The sequence below is a fragment of the Monopterus albus genome, unplaced genomic scaffold, assembly GCF_001952655.1.
Source record: "Monopterus albus unplaced genomic scaffold, M_albus_1.0 scaffold1.1, whole genome shotgun sequence".
In the NCBI taxonomy this organism is placed as follows: Eukaryota; Metazoa; Chordata; class Actinopteri; order Synbranchiformes; family Synbranchidae; genus Monopterus; species Monopterus albus.
In genome coordinates, this window is record NW_018127881.1 from 1560291 (window position 1) to 1569146 (window position 8856).

The following is an 8856-nucleotide window of genomic DNA, read 5'->3' on the forward strand; positions in this document are numbered from 1 at the left end:
TGTAATCCTGTCTACTGTCTTCAGTCCTTTCTATGTCTCACCTCTCGCCTCTTCCTCTGAATGCTGTCCTGTACTTCCTCATTCCACCACCACATTTCCTTATCTTCTTTCCTCCCAGATGACAGCCCTAGCACCTTCCTACCTGTCTCCCTGATCACTTCTGCTGTAGTTTCCCAGTCATCTGGAAGTTCTTCCTGATCACCCAAAGCCTGTCTCAACTTCCGTCTGAATTCCTCATGACATTCTTTTATTTGCAACTTCCACCACTTGGTCTTCTTTTCTGTCTTTCCTCTCCTCTTCTTCCTGACCACCAGAGTCATCCTACACACCACCATCTGATGCTGTCTGGCTACACTTTCTCCTACCACCACTTTGCAGTCACTAATCTCTCTCAGATTGCCTCATTTACATAGAATGTAGTCTACCTCCACTCTTATATGTAACTCTATGTTCCTCCCTCTTCTGGAAATAGGTGTTAACTACAGCCATTTCCATCCTCTTAGCAAAGTCCACCACCATCTGTCCTTCTAGATTCCTTCCCTTAACACCAAACCTGCCCATCACCTCCTCATCCCCTTTGTTCCCCTCACCAACGTGTCCGTTGAAGTCTGCCCCAATCACCACTCTCTCCCCTCTGGGAATACTCTCCATCACCTCATCTAACTCACTCCAGAATCTCTCCTTCTCTTCTAACTCACACCCTACTTGTGGAGCATAACCACTGACTACATTCAACATAACCCCTTCAATTTCCAACTTCTAATTGATAACCCTGTCTGACACTCTTTTCTATCTAATCTAGCCACAGGGGTTGCAAGCCAGTGACTTCTGTGCCGGTTCCAAGCCCAGACAAATAGAGAGGGTTGTGTCAGGAAGGGCATCCGGCATTAAAACATGCCAAATTTAAACATGCGAATCATCAGCATAAACAGTGTATGATTAATGGATAATTTGCATAATATCTATTTAAAGTTGTAGAATTTCACTAGTTTTGTAGCAAAGAAATAGCTTTCTGAAAAATACATACACTATATGGCTCAGTAGTGACACTGCTTGACAACATTTTGTTCAGGCACAGTCAGAGATGGGGGCCTCTCAGGTGACAAAGACAAAATACCCACCACTGACACTAACATAATGGTGGCATAGCATTGGACATATTCTGTTTACATATATCTTTAAATGTCATACATTCAAACTGATTGTTGTCCATTGTTGCAATGTGAGCCAAAGGACCACATGAATGTTGCCAGCTACTAGCCCTAATTGTGTGACGTCTGATGCATGTGGAAAGTACAAAACATGGTTGTTGGCCTTCAGTGTGCCTTTCCCACACGGACTGTGGACTAATTGCAAGTGTTCCCAAGTAGCTGGTTGAATCAGGCTGATTTCTGGTGCCCTTGCCTAAGTTCTGCATTGTCCAAACTCACAGCAGCCAGCTGAGATATTGCAATAATATTTGCACCAAATTGGCTAAAATTTGGAGGTGTGGCTAGGACAATTTGGATTATATATCACTTTCTACTAACAGTACTTGGATTAGGTTTGAGCCAGTGTTGTCACCTTGAATCAGAGCAATGTACTTGTACTTCCTCAGCCATTGTTGGATGAAGCCTTTTTGGTTATGTGGGTTGTTGGCCACATCTAATATGCATTTTAAAAATGCATGTTTATGTCTTTGTTGTAGTGCATCACTATAAATCAGGAAGCTCTTGAATGTTTTTGGAGCTCTTGTCCAATGTTCCATCTACCAGTACCCCCAGTAGCTTACATGTTGACAGTACAAACTGGTGCTCCTCACAGACTTAGACAAACAATAAAACAAGGATGTATACCCATCAGACACTCACATCCACTCATCATGTAGGGAAGATCTGATCTCTGATGCGTAACCTGAGCTTGTAGTGTGTAAAAATTCCTTGGTCAACATGCCCAAGATTCATAGCTACTTCTCAACTAAAGAAACATAACAACCATGCAAAGGCAATGCTGAATGAAGCAACCAATGTACAAAGAGCAGTGCAAAATTTCAGAGTAGGAGCATGCTGACAATACATCCATCCATCATCTACACCAATTATTCTGAAGAGGGCCCCAGGGGGCTGGAGCCAATACCAGGTGAAATTGGGCGGGAGGTGGGGTGCACCGTGGACAGGTCACCTGTCTGTCACAGGGCTGACACTTAGAGACAGACAACCACACACCCCCACACTCAATCCTACGGGCAATTTAAAGTCACCAATCAAAGATGCATGTTTTGGACTGTGGAGGCTGGAGTACCCAGTGAGAACCCACACAGGCACAGGGAGAACATGCAAACTCCACACGGAAAGGCACCGGGTCAGCCAGAGCTGTGAGGCGACAATGCTAACCACTACTCCAGCATGCCTCAGCTGACAATACAACATTTCCATACTTGTACATCAGTCCAAGTCCTCAGGCATACCCTTTCCTTTGGATACTTATTTAAGCAGTATACTCAGATTGTGTCTGCAATGGTGGCAATGTATTCTTTTGGGAAGTGCCTGTAAATCTGCTGTTGTATTACTGTCTTATAAACAATACATCTGTTGTCATTTCATATTCATCAGAACCATGTGGTGCCACAGACAATCTGCAGTATGGCACTGTCTCTTGACATTGGATGTCCTTTTGCAATCAGGTAAGCACTGTTGGCTGCAAGTAGCATATAGTTATTGCTTGACGGTAGGGAATGAAGGTGCATGTTTTGATATGCTTGTACAAGAGATTCTTCTGCCAACTCTGACTTGCCTCAGGCTGGGGGCTTACCAAGAATTCCTAAAACCCTGCATTGTCTTCCAGTCTGGAGAGAAGTTGAATTTTCTTTTTTTGAAGAGCATGCAAGTATTCCAAAATCTGTTCACTTGTAGAAACATAGTTGTTTGATCAAACAGCTCAGATTGGAAGCTGGATGCTTGATGACCTCCTGTCAAGGCAAAAGTAGTGTTTTAGTGAGATATGGCACCTCTAGTCTTAAACCTAGGCTTTCAGTCTTTCAGAATATCTTACTTATAAGCAGCTCTTACAACAACAACAGCATCTTTGACACTTAACCCGTTCCAAACATTTAAAAAGCCCTCTGTCTCAACAGGTCTGGAAGTCGGATGTTGCTCCATAATTACTAGCAAAACTTATTTAAATAGAAAAAAGGAAGAAACATCTTTGGCATGAGTGAGTCATTTGTGCACTCCAATTATCATGAACTTTTTGTGTTTTACAGTAGCATAACCAAAAAGACAACATGTGAACATAAGTCAAAGCAGGAGTGTGTTGTTTGTGCAGGGCTGCTTTTGCTACTGCAAAGACTGCTGTCCAAAGTTTAATCCTAACCCCTCATTTTCCCATTTACTGCCTTAGGCCAGTATGGATAATTAATGTCAGTACTTGCATGAATGCATCAGTTGTAGGCTATTTCTGCTCAGCAACAGGCCAGACTCTTCAGATACCATTTACTAACACTGGGTGACATCCTGTTAAATCTCTAAAGTGATCATCAGATATCAGATGTATGCCATTAGGTGATCCAGATCGTCAATGGCATCAATAAAGTCTCCACTCATCATACATAGTATGTGAGAGATGTTGGATGTTCATTTGCACAACTACAATTGTTACCTTCGGCTTCATCACCAGCAGTTTTCACAGATGTATAAATCCACTTAATAAGTCTAGTGCCCTCTACTGAACAAACTGAGAAGAACCATAACAGCAGACACTATCACTGTATTTACAGCTCTCTCTTTGCTAACATCTTAGAACTGTGAAAAGCAGATAGCAGCATCGATTTGCTGACACCTCAAGGACATTCTTTTTCTTACTCTGGACTTTCAAAAGAGAAAGAATATGACAGACAGGTTTTCCTACATTTATTTTTTGTACAAGATGAATACTGATACATATTATTTGGATTACCTTTTCTGTCCTTCAGCCCCACAACTCAAATATTTGCTTTTCTGGTATCACGTAGTTGAAAGTCTTTGATGTTGTTGAAGGTAAACATTACAGAGTAAATAGCACGTTCACAGTAAAGAGGGAGTCAATTTAATTGGATTTTTCCCTGTAGTAAATCTGAATGAATGCCTTTTGGGCTGTTACTTAAATAGTGCCACCAAGTGGCAAAAAGTGTTAAATTTGAGTTTTGTAAACATTGTCAGTATACTAGCCAATGTGCTCTCTTTGTAGAGAGGACACCAAATTGATTTTAATAAAAGAAGAAATATTATCACTTATCTTTAAGAGCTAGTAGCTTATCTTAAATTGATAGTTTGCTTGGTTGAAGTCTGAAATAAATAAACTTTTATTGCAACAGGTGAAGAAACTATATGTTCTTATAATGCATTTTGCTACATATTTAGAATTTTCTTCTTTTTACATGTTATATAAAAAAAGGGAAAACAGTAAAAGTCAAATGACCTCTTTTACAGCGGATCCCAAGTCAAAAGTAAAGCTCTAGCTGAGTTCACATTAAGGCTCCAGGATATTGTTCTATAACAAGGTAGTTCTGATGTAACACTTGGGGATATAACAGGTAACTGGGTCTGTCGTAATGGGATCATCCTGCCGATTTAAAAGCTCTTTGAAGTGCTAAGTACATGGAGCAAGATTTCAGACAACATTACAGATCTAGCTCTAATGTGGTTGAGATTCCATAATTTAGTCCATAATTTACATTTTCAGATGACGAAAGCAAAGTGTGACACTTAAATGGTTAGTTAGGCCAACTGAATGTATATTTAATAAGTTATGCCCTTTTGATAATATCATTCTGTCCTTTTACAGACTGGATGATTACAGGACATTAAAGTGCTAAAGTGAATAATTGATCTGCTTTTGGTATTGATATGCTTTACATATGAATAATACAAAGCCTTTTGATATATGCCAAGAATGATTGCCATGTGGAAAACAATCATTACTGCATGTACCGTAGCTGTTTGTGCACTAACCAAAACACACAACATAACACTGCTGTTAGCTGTTTTTCCTGAGGACTAGAAAGGAGAGAGTGTGGTGTCTTCCCAGGTTGGCCTGTCATGACACCTTGGGGGATGAGTCTAAGTCACACCTTAACCCTCCGCAGGGGGATTTGTGGGATTGTGAGTGGAGTGAAGGATTAGGGTTTTAGTGGCACACAGCTAACACTGGGTCTTTGGGTCAGCGTGTCAGTATATCAGTGAGTCAGTAGGCTTTTAATTTTCCTAGAGTAGGTCAACTAACTGCTTTCCATTACTGGGGCCCATGTTTCAAAGACAACTCTCTCTCTCACGCACATACACACACTAACATAAACAAAAAGCCTCTTTTCTTATTATTGGAGGTCCTTGGCCATACCATTGTTCAGTTATTTATTGGCTAGTTGTTGATCATGTCCTGCAGCTCACTTTCAGTCTCTGTGAATTGCTACAAATCTTCCAGATGTTTAATGCTTTGCTAATAATTTGATGGAATACTGGAGTGCACCTACGGTATGCACGTGCGCATGAACATGGCTAAGTTGTATTGTGTTTGGAGGGCCATGTAAACACTGTTCCTGTGGTGGCAACTGTAACTTCCCACATGATCAAGTGCTAGACTGACTTTATTCTCTGGTGTGGCACAATAATATGAATTAGTAGCCATTTGCCACAGGGTGAATGTTATAGCCACAAATAATGTTGTTACTAGGGTTGAATGTCAGTATGGATGACCAGGCAAATAAAACCCAAATTATTTGCATGGCACCCTAAGGTTCAAGTTAGAAAATGTGCTTTGTATTTTACGTGAACTGACAATTATTTATGGTACCGGCTCTGGGTTGTTGTCCACATTTCCTCTTCAGTACATTCCAAGTTGTGCCATTCTGTTTTAAACTGAAGCTAAAAAAGTGCCCTTCATTTTAAGCTTTATTTATTTAGGGTAGGTTCTTTGAGAGGTCATCTCTCTTTTCAGGAACACACTGTCCACATTCACACCTGGAAGCTGCCCAGTACAACCACAGACTGACCTGTGGCCACCGATCAGCTCCACTGAAGTGGTTGGTGTTAAAGCCTTGCTAAAGGACACCACCACAGTGAGGGTGGGGCAAGCATGGCTTTGTCACTTGTCACACCCAGATTTAATCCTGCTAGATCTGGGATTGAACTGGCAACCTTACAATCATAAGCCTGCCTCTCTAACCTTTAGGCCAGCTGTTGGCAACAAGTATATCTTTTGCAGCCCTTGAAACCCTGCAGTCGACTGTGGCTGGTCATTTTGAATAATGGTGCCCAATTGTCATAGACATAAAATCTTTCAACTTGCACTATGAAAGCTAGGGGGCTTGTTGAAGTCTGCCATAGTGTTGGCTGTTTCTGCTATTGGCTATTTGTTGGCGATGACTGCTCAAACACTAATTAATTTTTGTGAGCCCAGAAGAAAGAACTTCTACCAATGCTATGATGAATCCAACAGTCTCATTTAGTGGTGGAAATCGGGCTCACTGGCCTCCAGTCTTGCAAAGACCAAAACTTATTTAGAAGTGTGCACTGAAGGAGATGGCTTTTGAATTAACACAGTTAGGGTGCATAGTGTAGAGCTGTCTGTCCTGAAGTAACTTACTATCTGCTATACAGTTCTTTGTTCAGAGTTATTTAGAAACTACATTTTAGCTGTTAGGTAATCAGCAGTTAGCTTTTATTTTGTTCCTTATTCATTTGTTGGTAACTGCTCAGGATTTTATATACCATGTAGTCAAGTATAATTATTAATTTTGTGCAATATGGATCATATTTTATTACGAAAACAACACACAAATTCAGAATTTTACAGCAGTTTACCATCACCCCAGTAGAGGGTGCACAGTGCCTAGACTTTATCAAAACTGGTGGCATCAATAAAGTTAGCTGTCTTAGCAGCAGTAGATAAGGGGAGAGGACTATTTATATCGATATCCATTTACAGATTCCTTATTAAACAATGATCTTTGTTTTAAGACAAACTATGGGTGACAAGGAAAAACCTGAATAAATAAGTTATCTCTTTCAGTATGTCAGTGCTCTCATCCATAGGGCACAAGGGGTCACTGAATGGTGTGATGAGTATGAAAATGATATAAATCATATGGCTTTTGCAGTCACCAGATCTCAGCCCAGTTGAAAACCTATGGGAGATTTTCTACTGACATGTTAGACAGCGTCTCCTCCATCACCATCAAAACACCAAATGAGGGAATATCTTTTGGGAGAATGGTGTTCATCCCTCCGGTAGAGTTCAGAGATTTGTAGGTTCAAGGCCAAAGTGCAACACCTTACTAAGACGTTGGCTTTTCCTTTATGCACTTTGACCTCATCATACGAGCATGTCTTGTGTTGTACTTTTTGTATGGTAGGTGTGTCTGGTATTAACGAATAAGTGTATTTTGCAGTCTGATGGGTGTGTCCTGTTGATTAAAGAAAAAAAACCTGCAGATACAGGAAATTTGTTTCAATGAATGTACTTTTTTTCCCAAGTATCTAAAGTAGTGTGGAATCAAGCTTGCTCAGCATAAATTATTTACCCAACACACTTTGCCAGCTATTTCTGGTGTATAATAGTTCAAACTGTCAAAATGTGTCCTTTAAATAATCAAGAGCAGACAGTAGGAATTTTGATCTAGAATGCAGCGTCCATGCAAAGAAATTTGTAAGTCTAATGCAAGTGTGATGTATGAGGTATGGTACATCTCCTCAAATTGTTACCCAGTAATCTTTGGTGGTAGTTATCACCAAGAGGATGCACCTGACAACTTTTTGTTTACACCTCATGTATATCTAAACATTTATTTGTGCACAGTTCAGGTCAGACTTAAGATGCTGGGCAAACTGCTGAGTTGTTGCTCAGCTTGAATGTCTTTAATATTAATTCGGAATGCCATTTTTGTGGACTACTATGTTTTTTCAGGATTTGTTGCTTAATATGACAGGTTAATTTTATGACTTGTATCCACTTGCTGGGGGCGGTATGATGGAGTAGTGATTAGCACTGTCGCCTCATAGCAAGAAGGTTCTGGGTTTGAGCCTGGACCAACCTGGTGCCTTTGTGTGTGGAGTTTGCCTGTTCTCCCTGTGCCTACATGGGTTCTCTCCAGGTATTCTGGCTTCCTCCCACAGTCCAAAGACATGCAGCTTAGGTTGACTGGTGACTCTAAATTGCCCCTATGAATGAGTGTGGGTGTGTGTAGTTGTCTGTCTCTAAACATCAGCCTTGTGGTGGACCCCGCTTCTCACCCAATGTCAGCTGGGACTGGCTCCAGGCCCCCCACAACCCTCGTTAGGATAAGCAGTACAGATAATGGATGGATGGATCCAGGTCTTTACTGCTCCTCTTGTCTGTTCTACGATTTTTCACATCTTTTACATTTTCAAGTCTTTGAACAAATTCTACAACTATTAAAATGCCTCCAAGAGGGAAAAGAGCTAATAAATCAGATGCAAATGAGGATGTTGACGCAGAAGAGGATTATATTTCAGTGGTGCAAGTAACAGAGATGTTGAGTCAGCAGAAGCAGATGTACACCGCACTGTTGAGCCAACAACAAGATAACTTCAAAGGTTTTGTGCAACTACTTATGGAGACAAATAACAAGAGACTCGACGACATGACCAGAGAAATACAGGAGATAAAAACGAGTTTGCAGTTTACCCAGCGAGATGTGGATGTGATTAAAGCAGCCATGGGTGAACAGAAAATACAAACCAAGGAAACAAGGGATGATGTCTACAAAACTTGTGAGAGTCTAATAGCCATAACGGATAAAATGGAGCATTTGGAAGTACAGTCCAAGCGAAAAAACCTGATCTTCGAGGGAATCAAGGAGTCAGCTGGAGAAAGCTGGACGGA